Consider the following 14,637-nt stretch of genomic DNA (forward strand, 5'->3'; position numbering starts at 1 on the left):
TCCTGCTGATGTCCACCCTGAGCCTCCCCTGGCCCAGCATGGGGTGGTTTCCTCTCATCTTGTATGCCCACCTGGCTGTCCCCTCCTGTCAGGGAGTTGTGCAGAGCCAGAAGTTCCCCCTGAGACTCCTTTTCTCCAGGCTGAGCCCCTTCCTCAGCTCTCTTCCCTTTCTTGGATGTGCTCCAGCCCCTCAATGTCTCTCCTGAAGTGAAGGGCGCAGAACTGGACACAGCACTCAAGGTGTGACCTCAGTGAGATGCTCCCTATAGAGGCAAATTTCCATCTTACCAGAAATTTGCTGCTCCCAAAAGGGAATATTAAAGAAACCACAAGCTTGGCGAGAATAAAGCTGACTATTTCACACCAAATACACAAAATTTTTATCTTTTTAGCTGAAGAAAAATCACCAGTGATCAAGAGTTTCTAAGGACCACTGACACGCAGATGATGAGTTCTGCAAACCAGCAGCATAAACCTACATGGTTTAATGTAACCCCCTGCAAGAGTTCAGCCTTCTTCTGTTTTTTATAGCTCTATAATATACATTTGGTCCAGAAAGTTGGTAGGACAACTGATGTTGTCAGCTATAAAATACTCAGCTCACAACACCAGAAAATGCCTTTGGTTACAGAGATCAAGAAGCACTTATCTCATAAGAACAGAGAAGAAGATACAAGCAGCTCCCTGATTTCCTGCAACACTGAAAAAATGTTTTTCCCCTCTCAACCTGAAGAAATATGTCTTCATGGGAAGCAAAATATGGGATCATAAGGAATGTCTGAAGGTCTCACAGCCAATATATTACCATGAGCTATGGATGGAACAGAATGGTCCTCATGGCCAAATGCTCATGAGCTCAGCATCCAAAATGTTGAGTCGCCTTAAAAATCAGCCTGCTCCTTCTGGAATCTAGCTGGGAACTGATTTCCTTTGAAAATCTGGCTGTAATCACGCACCAACAATGTTCTCCTAATAAAAGAGCCACTGCTGGCTGCATGTTTAATTTATGTGAATTTAATCCTCCATGATAATGCAGTGAGTCTTGCTGAGAACTGCTGCCCATATGTAGAGAACAAATTCACATTAACCACAGCAACACAAGTGCCTGACTTGGCCAAACCATTGAGCCAAAGTCTGGGACTTGCTAATGTATCGATATGGAAGACATATGTTCTTTGGGATATAAATTATGATGCTTTTCATCATATTACTTGTGCAGTCCAGTTTATGGAGTCAAGCAGCTTAGCAGAGCTTGTTTGGATGGATGGAAAAAGCATGAATCACAAGAGAATTCCCAGAGCTCTGGTTTGATAGGCACCTGCTTATTCTGGGCAATGTGGGTTTGTAGAGCTCAGTTAACAGTCAGGATGAGCAAACCTTTCCTTCTGTGTCCCATCTGGAAACACAGGTGCTACAACTTGTCTGTCACAGACTTGCTGTCTCTATTACACTCAATTTAACCAGAGAAATCAGAGCTTCTGGAAAATAGCTGCTATAAAAACACTTGTATACATTTCACTAAGTAATTATGAGCCTGCCTTACATTGTTCCAATGGTTGTGGCAAACATTTCTCAGGCAAAGCAATTAAATAAATTAATGGTTTAAAAGACAAAAGTGCCATGCCTTGATTTTTAAAATTCCTTCTTTGAGATTCTGAATAAGCTGGAACAACAGATTTGCTGGGTAGTGCTGTGAAAGTTGCTCATCTCTGGGGAATTTCTAACACCACTTCCTTTAACCAACATTGCTTCTCCAACCTGAAATCCTAAAAGCCATTCCTCCCAAAAAGCTGTTAATTCTGAAGCACTGCAGAGCCAACCTGCAATTCCCATTACTTCAGTCGAGCAAGGTCATCACAGGGATAAACACATTCCGTGTCACATTTATGATTTCAGAAAAACAAGGAGTGCAAAGCTTTGATTTGCTTTTCACTTGAACAGAAAACCAAAATTAACGCTGTGGGTGCTGCCCACTCCTCTTTGCTTAGAATGTGGGAATTACAGTTTTTCCAGCTCAACACTGTGGACTTTGTGCTCATTGGGCAGGATTTGCAACGTAAGATTGAGAGACCAGTTGGGCAGCCCAGAACTCCAGCCTGTGTTCAACAGGAATGTATCTATCAAAGTTCTGCTCATTGAAAGGCACAGGGAGATAAAGTAGTGATTTTTCAGTGTTCTTTCCTGTGGGTGTGCAGTGATGTTTGGGTTAATCCTGGATGGGAAATGAGGCAGTGCTGTCTGTGCTCTCCTCACTGCAGGCACTATGGCAGGAGGGGTTCAGTTCATCCTCCAGACCGGAAAACGTGGGGCAGCTCAGAGCAGAGACCCAGATCTAGGCCTGGATGCCATGTTTTTTTGTTAACATGGCATTCACAAGTACTTTTAATCCAGAAACTTCCTCTCATCCAGTGGCTTTCCCTGCGCACGAATGGGGCCTGCTGGGAGCAGAGCTGCGGCCTAGCACAAGGAACTCCATGGTGTGGATTCACCACCTTGGATCTCTGCTGCTTTGGGCGGCTCTCTGCAATTCCCAGCTTCCTTCTGGAGCACTGACACATCTCCTCACCCTGTCCAGCATTTCTTGTTGGAGATTCAATGCAAAGAGCTTTTAAGTTTCCCTGGATCAGCAGAGAGGAGTAGCCTCACACCCATGAAAACACCCAGGTGTCCCATCCACCTCGGGCACCTTGGCTGAGGTAAGAAACATCCTGAACACAACAGGGTTAAAACCAATCTGACAAACGAGGCAGAGCATGGAAAATATGAAGAGAGCTCTCTGGTAGCACATCTGAACCCAGCCGAGCTCCCATCTGCAATCACTTAGAGGTGCCCCAGTAAAGCACAGCCCGGAATGCCTGGCTAATAAAGTGTCAGCAGCAGGGGGATTACGAGGGAGATTTACAAGAGTGCATGAGTAGAGTTGCTGCTGGAGACATCCGATACACTCCGTGTTTGATTCCAGGCTTTGGGAAGGCAATGAAATAAGCCCTGGGACTTGTGTTGAGAAGCATTTTGAAGTGCTCGCTTCTGCCCCGAGTACCTGCAGGAGTCCTGGCAGCACCTCGCCTGCCACATGGGCCTGGTGCTGCTCACATTCCCTTTTTAACCAGCAGCACGGAGAGAAAAATCTCTCCCCTGGCTGCCAGGATGACAGTCCTAAAGGAAGATGCAGGGTTAATGCCCTGATGTGATGTGCAGCTTTCTCCTTGTCCCATGCCTGCTCTTAAATCTCATGTGCAATGAAGTAAAAACCACCAAGTTTTGCTCAAAACTTGCCAGAGCTACGGGGAGGTAAAATCTGAACATTTTTCACAGATTTTTAATTTTTAATTTTTCTCTATTTTTTAAGGAATGGTCTTAAATAGACATGTGATAGCTATTTAAATCTAAATGAGATGAAGCATGAGTAAACACACTGCGGTGAACACATCGACCTGGAAAGCTTGATTAGAGGAACAAACGCTGCTTTTTCAGTCTGTGAGTGATGAACTTTCCAGCTCCACTTTCAAATGTGTTTTCCTTTTATGAAGTGGACTTTCCAGGAGGCAATTAGAGTGATTTGGGCAAAAACAAAGAGCAAAATATTTTCCCTTCATTGTCTAAAGCAACAGAAATAAGTACCCAACTTATTACTCACTCCTTGAGCAAATGAAAAGAGAAAACATTTTGTGCTTTGTTCCTGCACCGGACAGGGGGATGTAAAATGGGCAATAACCTCAGCCACAGCTCTGTCATTTATGACAAAGCTGGGCTGTGGCTCCAGAGGGATGATAAAGCTCTGGATGTGCTGAAGTGTTTGCAGGAAGAGGCTCCTCAGCACCATTGATCAGCCTGAGCCTTGGCAGCCCCTCAGACTGAGCAGCCCAAGTGCCCCCTTGAAGATGTGAGGGACTGTGAAAACAGGAAAGGAATGGGAACCAGGAATGCACTTGCCCAACCTAAGAGAGTAATTGGAGATATTGTTCACTCTGGATATCCATCAAGCCTGGAGGCTGAATTCTGGCCCCATGGGAGCTGGTGGCAAACCTCTATTGATTTCAGCGAGGTCAGGATCTCAGAGGTGATTTATGGAACGGACTAACATGACATTTTAACAATCACTTTTAGTAGCTGGAAGTGTTATTCACTGCAGAGGTAAAGCATTGTTTGATTTTATGTGACAGTGTACCTTTAAAAACAGGCAACCTGCAAAGCAACAATATAAAAGGCAGCACTTAAATTACATTATGATGAGGAATGGCACCAGGGAATGAAACCAAGGGAACGTTCCCTTTCATTCCTCTCATACTTTCAAAAGTCAACAGTTATGAAGACGCTGTTATTGGTAAATTTAAATCACCTTTCCTCAGCTTTGCAGCTGTTTGCTTGCAGTTTCCTTCATTTCTGACAAAACACAAGGATTAGTTTTTCAAGATGAACTATGGGTTTTTCTGAGCAAGCACGACAATCCACCAGCACACATGAGTTGTTCATGGGGTGTTACAGGACGAAGAAGAAAAACCAGCTCTCCTCTCCAAACGTCTGGCTGAATATATACATTAATAATAACTATAATAATCTCTTTGTAAGCTCTTTTGTTAACCCTGCCATTCAGAATAATTTCCAGGGAAATTGTAGAGTAGGTCTTGGGACAACAATTTCAGGCTTTTATAAAAGAATGAGAACAAGAGTTGTCACAATCACTTCTCTGCGGTTTGAGATTTTCTGCCACCAGGAAGAAAAAATGCTTTAAGCGAGGGCAGGAAGGCATATTTACAAACAGACAATGACTGGATTGATTATAATAGCGTGGTTTAGTTCTGATTTGATTTTCCTTTGTTTTGGTTAGGGCTTTTTGTGGGCACAACATATATTTGTCACATATATATGTGACTGCAGGAAGAGGACTGGAAGGCAGCTCCAGTTGACTTCCCAACCTACACATTGGGACCTGAACAGATTTAACCCATAACAGGAGAAAAAGATGCCCATTTCTCCATGCTCTGGGTAGGTTTTGAGTATTTTCAGCAGAGTTCAGCAGCCATGAGGCTTCTGTGCCTGCCAGTCCCAGCCTGGCTCCCCAAAGCAGCAGCCACATGGTGACAGCAGCACAGACCCAACCTGCTCACAAACATGTTTGGCATTTGAGAAGTTCAAAGCCTCTTTTTTCCTTTCCTCCAGAAAATCACCACTTTAAATCAGAGAGTTTGGTCTGGAGCCCTCAGAGGGTTACAGCCCTGGTGACTTGGCTGTCCACTGGTGTCTGGGTGTGATGCTTTCTTGGTGAGGTTTGAGAATTTCAACTCCCAGCTCAGGGAAGAACAACCCTGTCACAATAATGGGGGATGGTCACGTTTTTCCACACTTATTTTCTTAACTGGATATTTTGGTAAATTAACTTCTAAAGAAAATTAATCAAGAAAGCCTTCCATTCTGCCTTGATTTTCCATAGGAGTCAGCAGCGTTCCCACTTTTCCTTTGGTGTGCCTGTTAGCTCTGTTTTTGTAACCCCACTCTCAAGCTCCTGCATGTTGAGCCATTCCCAAACACCTCCACTGCATTTTGCATCCACACAAGAAAAAGAATCCGGCCCTGGCAGAGGCTCAGGCCTTCCTCACCCTTAATAAGCCCAATTTGGTGTTAGTCGCCATTAAAAGCAGTAGATGATTCAGAGGATGAAGCCCTGCAAAAATGTTGTTTTTTAGAATTGTTCCTTTCTACTACGGCAGTCCAGGTATGCCTGGATTCATTCAGCAGACCCGTTCTTCCAGTCCTTTACAATTGTCATTTTCTAATTGTCCAGGAAAATGGATTGTTTCTTTCAAAACAATGAGGGGGGAAAAAAAAAGCCTCATTCAAAATCAAATGAGTTTTAATGACCAGCTTTGCAGTAAGGCAAAGTGCAGCCTGGTCCTGCCTGGGTTTGCATTAAAAAATCAACTCTGTTCATCTCGAAGTGACTCTCCATGGGTTAGACAATGAGAGGTGGAATTTTTTCTCTGTTGAACAGGAAGGGACAAAACTATCATTGCTGAGGCTGCTTGGTCAGGGATCAGAGCCCCTGCGGGGATTTTAAAGCAGTCACTGAAGCCCATGGGGTTATTCCAGCAGGTCCTGGGAGAGTGATAGGGACACTGGTGGGTGGTTTTGATTCCAGATGACAGCCAAGAAATCCAACCCCTATTTCCCCCATCCATCTTCAAAGGCTGAACCCTCTCAAAACTTGCCTCATGTGCCATTTTCAGACCTTTTCCTGCCCCTTTGGTTGGGCTCAGAGGTTTCCTCAGATCTTGTAGCTCGTCCTGAGGATTCAAGGTCCTGTTTGTTGTGTTACTGCAAACAAACATTCACATTTTCCTCATGACTCTGTCACTTTGGAAGATTTTTTTTTTCACCCCTTCATTTTTCAGGAGTAAAAGCAAATCCAGCAGCACCTCAGCCCTGCCCAAAAAGGTTCCCCAGGTGAGACATTGCCTGCTCTGAGGCCAGCCAGCTCCATCCTTTCACCTCCACACTCCTGATCCGCTGGGAAACGAGAATTTCTGTCCACCCCCAGGCATTTAGGGAGTATCTGTAAACCAATCCAGATTTCCTCCTGAAGTTTTGCAGAGGGGTCCCCTCTGGCCAAGGACAAGGAAAGGCCAAACGTGAGCCCAGCTTGGTGCCAGAACAAAGTGGCTCAGACGAGGCCGATCCCCAGTGGCAGCAGCCCCACCAGGAGATGACACAGCAGCTCCCTGCCACTTTCTCTATCTGATCACACAATTCCTTAATCAGCACAGACAGTGCTGGCTGTCAGAAAAATGTCCCGTGAATCAGCTTTCATCTGCGGGGAACAGGTTTCTGCTTTTGCAAATCCCTAGGGTGCCCAGTTGTTTTCCGTGTCCCTGCCCTTCCCAGGCTCTCCCGGCTCCGCACGTAAATGCAAAGGAGAGGTTTCAGCCTGGGAAATCAAAGGCAGCCAGGGCAAAATGACTCTTGCAAGTGGAAGCTGGATATTCCAGCACCATGGGAAGGTTGTGTTTGTAAGCACCTGAATCAGCCTTTTTAATATTTCGGCAATAGAAGCAAAAAATTTGACCTCTTATTTAAAAGAAGGGATTTTTTTTCTGGTAAAGCATTTGGTGTGAGAAAAGCAAGAGCTGCCAATAATTTCCATAATAAACATCCTTCATTTAAAATTAGGAATAGAAACTGTCAGCTTAATTAACAGAAAATTAAGACGTGATTTCTCAACTCCTGACGAGCTTGGTGTTTTGCTGAAGTAGTTCCTGAGCCGAGTTTGCCTCTGAGGAAGGACTTGTGTTTGCATAGCAGGACCACAAGAGAGAGCTTTAGTGTTGGATGTCGTGCTCTGCCGAGGGAAGGGTTCAGGAGCTCGGGAGCTCCGTGTTTTTAATTGGCACTTTTTAAGCAGGATGAGGACACCAAAACAAAACATCTAATACAGGCAGCAAAACAATTCCCCGTTTTCCACAATCCAGGCAACCTCCTGAAGCACCAGAGGTTGAGAGGCAAGTTTTCAAAACGGTGCCATTCAGATCCAGCCAGGTTTTACCCAGTTGCTCTGAAAACGTGATCCTAAAAATTTACAAGCAACCTCAAGAAGATCAGGTTTGATGGGCTGTTTCCAAAATGAAGGTGTGACATCTATTTTAGCCCTGTCTTTACATCCTGGGCTGGGGATTGTCATCATCTTCTATATAACCTTATATATAAAATCTGGATATAGCCATGAAAAAAAATTATATCTATATTTATATGCTAGTAAGTATATCCAATCTTTTCTCTACACCACCCTTCTCTGCTTAAACAGCCTCCCAGTTCTGGCCTGCTGAGCAGCTGGTCATATTCCATTCAAATCCTTACCTCAGACTAATTTCTCCCATGATATCCATGAGGACTTTAATAATAATGATTATGCTGCAGTCCAACCATCTCAAGCTCCCCACCCATCTCCTCCCTATTGTGCATTACCTTCCACTCATTTTCTCTCTGATAAAACAACCTCTGGAGGGCAGAGGCCTGCTGGCTCTCCTCGTCTTCTGCGGGGTGTTGTAAAAGTAATAAGGCAATATCACACATAAAGCAGAGTATTCAAATGGCTCTGAGTCAGATGTAAATGAGGAAAAGCAGGTCATTCCCAGTTACCTCATCACGGAGTGCCTCGCTGCATTCCGATCCAGCAGCTTCCCGGATACGGCATGTAATGAAAATGGTGAATAATCGTGTGTGTGTATTACACCTTTCATCCCGAGGAGTTCTCAATTACTTTGCTAATTGGCTGTGCAAAGTACACGAGGAGCTCTCTGCTCATCAGCGAAACGCAGCCGGTGCTCCGGCACACGACCAGAGCCATTCCCAGAAAGTCTGGAGACAAATCTCGGGCACAGAAGAGGAGGGAAATGAAAGACTCAGCGATGACCTTTAACTTGATGTTTCTGTGCCCGCTTTTAGCAGAACAACCCTCGGATTGTGTGCGAGACGAGCGTTTGCACGCAGTCCCCATTGCGGGAGCTGCTCCTGCTCCACTTCCCTCTACACTGAAATAAATGGGTCTAGGTCTGATCCTGGATCATCCTGAACATTCCCCCTGCTGCAGCATTTCAAACACCTCACTTCAGCAAGTATTGGCAAAAGTTGCTGCTTGCTATGGCTGTGCATTCGTTTGTTTTTAAAACATAGCCCCTGGATGTTTCCAAGTTGCTTTTTTTTTTTTTTTTTTGCATCATTAACTATTTTTAACTAACACCTCAGTAAGCTTCCTTAAACTTCCAGTGACCTCTTAAGCACCCAGAAATATGAGAACAGTCAAACCTTTCCCTAGATAGAACATTTTTTCAATACCAAAGCAGTCGATGATGCAACTGATTTTGCTGTCTTACAAACAGGGAAACTGAGGCACAGGAGACGAAATCACGTGTGCAAAGGGAATAATTTGCTAAATCAGATTGAGCACCCAGTGTCAACTTTGTGCTTCTCCCACATGGGTGGAGAATGAGCAGCTGCTTCAGGAAGTGCCCCTGTCCCTTGCTCAGGTCCTATTTCCAGCAGCAGGGTTTGGAATGGTTGAAGGAATGGTTGAAGGAATGGTTAAAGGAATCTGTGCTCGAAGATCTGAGGGTAAAACAGGGAGCCAGATCTCTCCCTCCTCATTTTATAACATGCAGATGCATCTTCTAACAGGCATTGTCTATCTCTCCATCTGTACCACACTCATCAGATTACGCTATCTGAAACTCCTTTTTTCCCCCCAAGAGATCATAAAAGTTTCAGCGTTTGCTCAAATGTTTTGTCGTGTTTTCAGTTTGACAGAGTGAGCAGTGGCTCCAAAGATAACACAGCAGCTGCCAGGGCAGCTCATGTGCTGAGCTGAGCTGTGGATGCCTGTCTGCAATGGCACGTTCCCTCAGCACTTTCAGATCCTCTGGAACAGAATTTTCCAGTCTTCTCAAATATGTGAGATATGGGATGGCCAGCAGCTGTTCAGGTTACACAACAGGGACATTTTTGAAGGCCGAGAAGAGGCAAAACAACAGCCCTGGTTGTGCCCAGACTCCAGCAGAGCCCTGCTCCAAAGATCTTTGATTTCCTCCCTCTGTACCCTGCTCAAATCCCAAATTAGCTCATTGTTGCCCCAATTTGCTGCTTTGCCTCCTTGCTGGCCCTCAAAGGGCACAGTTTGCTCAGCCCTGTGGCTCTGGGTGCTGGAGAGTTGTGGCCTCAAGCCAAGGCTCTCCAGCACAGCCTCTTTCCACAAGTGCCTGGCAGTGGGATGTTCAGAGGATGAGGTGTCAAGAGCCAGAGCTGCCTGGGACGTTCCCTGCTGCTTTCCACCCCTGTATAACTGCCCAGGAATTCCTGCAGCTCCTGGAAGTCCTCCTGCCATGGCAGGGAAAGGGGCTGTTTCCATTTATCCCTCTCAGTTCAGCGCGGAGGCAGAGGGCAGGGTGCAACAGTAATTTACACACTATAAACTTTTGTAGGTTTTATTCACCTCATTGGTCTGGTATTAAACAGCATCGCGTGGAGACGCTGGGAGCTGGGAATGGTGGTGCTGGCTGCTGCCCTGGGGTGTGCACTGCCACACACTTCACACCTCCCTTCCCTTCAGCTGGGACAGGCTTGGGATGGGAAAGAGGTGGGAACAGCACATCCACCACACAATCAGCCTCACATATTGATCCCTGTAATGTTTAAAGCCCTGCTAGGAGCTGTGCATCTGGAGCTGTCTGTGCACTCACACACAGTCCCTGCCAGAAAACAGAACCCCTCTGGATCTGCCAGGAGCTGATGAAGGTAAAGGAATGATCCTTCCTTCCATCAGGAAGCATCAGGTGGTACTTGGAAGAAAAATATCACACAGAGGTCTGTGCTGATCAATGCAAAACCACTTGGGAACAGCAGAATTCTGTCCTCAGGGGGCTGTAGAGCTTGAAATGGGAATGTCCAGAGAGAAGAAACTGTGGTTCAGGCTCTTTAACCAAATCCCACAGACTACACAGGGATTCGCTTCAGAGAATCCATGTATTGATTCTTCTGTGCCAGGTGTGACACCCAGAGTGTGACAGGAAACTGAAAGCAGCAGCACAATGAGATTTATTAAGAGGAGTCATCAGAGGAGCAGAGCTGCTGAGGAGATGCAGAGCTTTGCCCTCTGCAGCAATCAGTGCAAAACTCTCTGCTGGAAAGGCTCCTGCTCCAGCAATGCAGCTCCTGGTGGGGTCATTCCCCTCCAGCTCCCCCCAGTTCCCATGGAGAAGCTTCCCAAGAAACTCTGCCCTGACTGAGCTGGTTAGGATTGCCTCTGTGAGTTGTAGATGATCCTTTCAGAATCTGATTTTGGCCAACAGCACAGATAATGAGTTCATCCTTTGGCTTTATGCTTTTTTTGCCTGTCACATCTGAGCCAGCATCAGAGAGCTCTTTTGTGAACCCTGAAGATATTCTTGCCTAGAAGAAATTGCACTGGATAGATGTATTTTTTCTTTTTTATTCTAGGCAATGAAAGGGAAAATCTTCAAGCATTCATAACAGCCCAGCCTTTTCTGGACCAGAAAACAACTCTAACATAGACCAGCTGCATCTAAACCCAAAGTGTTTTTAATGCTCCTGCATTGCCTCACCTGAATAATAACATTCAGGGCTTTGTTTCAAGACTTAATTTGTTATAGGAAGTGAAAAAAAGACACATAGGCAAACAAGCCTATGGAAACTTTTGCCACAAGAAGTGTCAAGCAGAAGGAATGTTATTGATTGCCATAGATTTACACCCAGAATGAATTTGGCCGGCTGGTCAAAAGTCTGGTGGGTGTGTAAACGGGGAGCTGAGGTGGGGAATGACGTCTGTAGTGGTTTATCTGGAGAGCGGAGCCGCAAAATGTTGTAGTTACACTTAAGTTTTATTAAAAATGCCATTCTAACGAGCCCTAGTGGCCCCAGCACATGGAAAGTGGCTTGCTGTGTTTTGAATGGCACCGAGCAACACCCCAGGGCCTTAAATCAGTTCAAGATGTGTTGGTGGCGTCTGATGTTAAGCATGGAATGGAAATTCAAAGCAATATAGATTTAACCTAGAGACCCTTCTTTTGCCTGATGCTTATCAATAACCAAGCCTGAGTAAGAGTCAGGAGAAATTCAGTACCGAGGCAGAGTATTATGGGAAAGTGTGATTTTATTAGTAATATTTGCACTGAGGTTTGGATAACCAATCCAAGCAGCAAGACAGTGAAATGTGGACAACAAAGAGGGAAAGTCAGATATTCCATCCTGTGTATTTCTGCAGGCACTGCTCCATGTTCTGTACCCAGGGAAAATTGAACTGCAGGAATAAAAGGATAAAACTTTTTTTTTTTTACTAGGCAAGTGGAGGAAGAAACAGCCATGGAGTGAGTGAGAAGGGAAACCCTGGTACACATTTCAAGTCAGAGCCAGGGCTGGGGGATTTGTTATTCTGCAACAAATGATCCCAGAGGACACTAAAAACAAGGAGAAAAAGTGAAATGTAGACATACCCCTCATCCCAGCTGTAAGGAGTTCATGTATTTCTTCGCATTTATATGCAATGTCTTGCTAAGGAATATAAATCTTTGCATTTATATGCAATGTCTTGCTCATGCCACAGAGAGGGGATAAACCAAACCCTGTGTCCTTAATCCTGGGCTGTGCTTCCAAACCTTGGCAGAGCCAGGACATTTCGACAAGAACACTTCAAAGTCCCACCTGTTTTGATGGGACATTGAGAACTGTGGTTTCAGAGGCATCTCTAACACCAAGAAGGATTTGCTGAGTATTTGGATTTCACAAAAGCTGCACATATCTAGCTGAAGCAAAGCTGTGCATTCCAGGCTCTGGGGTGACACCCAGAAGACTGAGGTGCACCCCTAACGCTGCGTGGGTGGCACGATGGGCTTGGAGGGTTTAATTTGGCCCTAATTGGCAGCAGGAACTGGAAATCTGAATCCCTGAGTGTCCTTCACTCTCTATCTCTGTGGTCTGGAGACTCAACCACTGAGTCATGAGCTGCAATCAGCTACTTAGGAGATGCAATTAGAAGAGAACCCCAACAGCCACTTAATGAAGCGCCAAGGACTTGGCACAAATACCTCTGGTGATACAATGAACAAGGAGCCCTTAAACTCTTACCTTGAGCACTTCTCGCTTCCTTCCCACACTGACAGCTTTAGGAACAGAGTGTCTAATTATAGGATAATTATTGTTGTTGCTGTTGGTAGAGGTCAGTCAGTAGAAGGTAGGACCCTAAGGGAATGGAGACAAGGAAGGCGAGGAAGGAAATGGGAGTAGAAAGGTTTGGAGTCTTTTTGGGGAGGTAGAAACAGAGAGAGAGAAAGAGATGGTCCCTCTGTGTAACTGGACAGAATTTGGAGTTGTGAAACTTTAATGGTTTGTGCTCATGGCTAAAGACAAATCCTTTCAGGTACAAATGTGAGAGAAGATCCAGGCCACGCCTCTTTCTGTCCCTGCAATGCCAAGGAATGGAGCTGCTGTGGGGATATGGCCAATTGCAGCCCAGATAAATCATTGCATCCATTCTCCTTTCCCACTTCCATGCTGCCTCAAGAAAAAAGAAGCACTTCCTGACCTGAAGCTTGACTTTTGCTTCTAAGATTTAGGAGGAAGATTTGGTGAAGGAAGAAGAGAAACTTCCAAAAGCAGCTGCCCCAAAGGACGGGGAAGAAACTGCGCAGAAGAGTTTTACTCCCATACTCAGCCACTACCACGTCAGAAAGTTGTGAACAGAGTTCACACTGATAAATCCAATCTCCTTTCAAATCCACAAGACAGAAACAAACCATGCCACAGCCTCATTGTTCCTCTTCTTCTTCCCCTCTGAGCTTCCTGCCCATTTTTTGGCACAGAGCTGAGGGGGCCCAAGCATGGAATCACCTTTGCTTTTCAGCATTTTTGCATTTGAGTCTGTGGAAAGAAAGATAAAATTTGTCTTCTAGGTTCAAACTGCATCTCATAAGTTATAAAATATTTTTAAACACTATTTAATTGGAGAGAAGCCTTCTGTGATCCTAGCCAGTAAATAAGTAAATGAATAAAAAATAAATCTGTGTGAGTCTACATCACTTCAAGATGGATTTCAGTAGGACAAAACATGAAGCAACAGAAGCAGAAAGGAATAGTTGGATTCAGGCAATCATCAGAAGATATTTATTATTTGGACTCATATCCCCTTGTATGAATAACTGTTTGATCCTGAAGCAAAAATGAATTTATTTGGTGTCCATCAAAATCATAAATTGGCAGCAAAAATGTTATGAAGAATCTTGAACTTGACCTGTGCAAAAGGGACTTGCTCGCCTAATTCATTTTTTGTAAGACTTCAAAGAAAATAGGTCAAAATTCCTCACTGCAATTAGTTCAGCTTAATACACTCATCTTTGATCTGTTAAAACATAATTACACTTTTCTAAATTATCCTCGTTTCATTGGAATTGGCAAGATATGAAAGTATGGATGGATCTGAACCCTGGGAATTGTCTTGGTTGAGGTGTGTGAGGTGATGGCCAGGGTCAGTTCTTTTTGAAGTGCAATTTTTTTACTCCTGCAGTGTTCATTCGGTCCCTTCCACATCGGGATGGTGAGAAAGCTTTGGAAAAGGAAGGGTAGAGATTTTAAATTTGTCAAAAAGAGCTTGAACACCAGTATAGCTCAGATCCACTGCATGATTTCAGCACCCTGTGGGATCTGCTTCCCAAACCCAGGGCAAATTCAGGGAGAATTTCTCTGAGCAGCTGATTCCAGAGCACTGTAGGAATTGTCATTAATAAAAATTATCAGATCAATCAGACATAACCCTGCTGTTGCTCTCTTCAGGCATCCTAAACTTAATTCCTAATTCCAGCTGTGTTTTCAGGGTAATTCCTGACTTTCAACATTGGGCTGTATTACACAACTAAAGAGCAGAAGTCAGCATTATGAAGTAAAGAGAAAGGAAAGCTTCCAAGGTAAAATTTAAAGGGCTAAAATGACTCAGTGGGAAGAGGAACAGAAGAGTTCTGGACAGATTTACAAAGTCAAGGGGAGAAAAACTTGTTTTCAGCTTTCATGGTTCATGGGAAAGTACAGGAATGAGTCCTAGAATGGAGAAATTAACTGAATATATGTGCACAAAGAGGATAAACCAAG

The sequence above is a fragment of the Geospiza fortis genome, unplaced genomic scaffold, assembly GCF_000277835.1.
Source record: "Geospiza fortis unplaced genomic scaffold, GeoFor_1.0 scaffold55, whole genome shotgun sequence".
Classification (NCBI taxonomy): Eukaryota; Metazoa; Chordata; class Aves; order Passeriformes; family Thraupidae; genus Geospiza; species Geospiza fortis.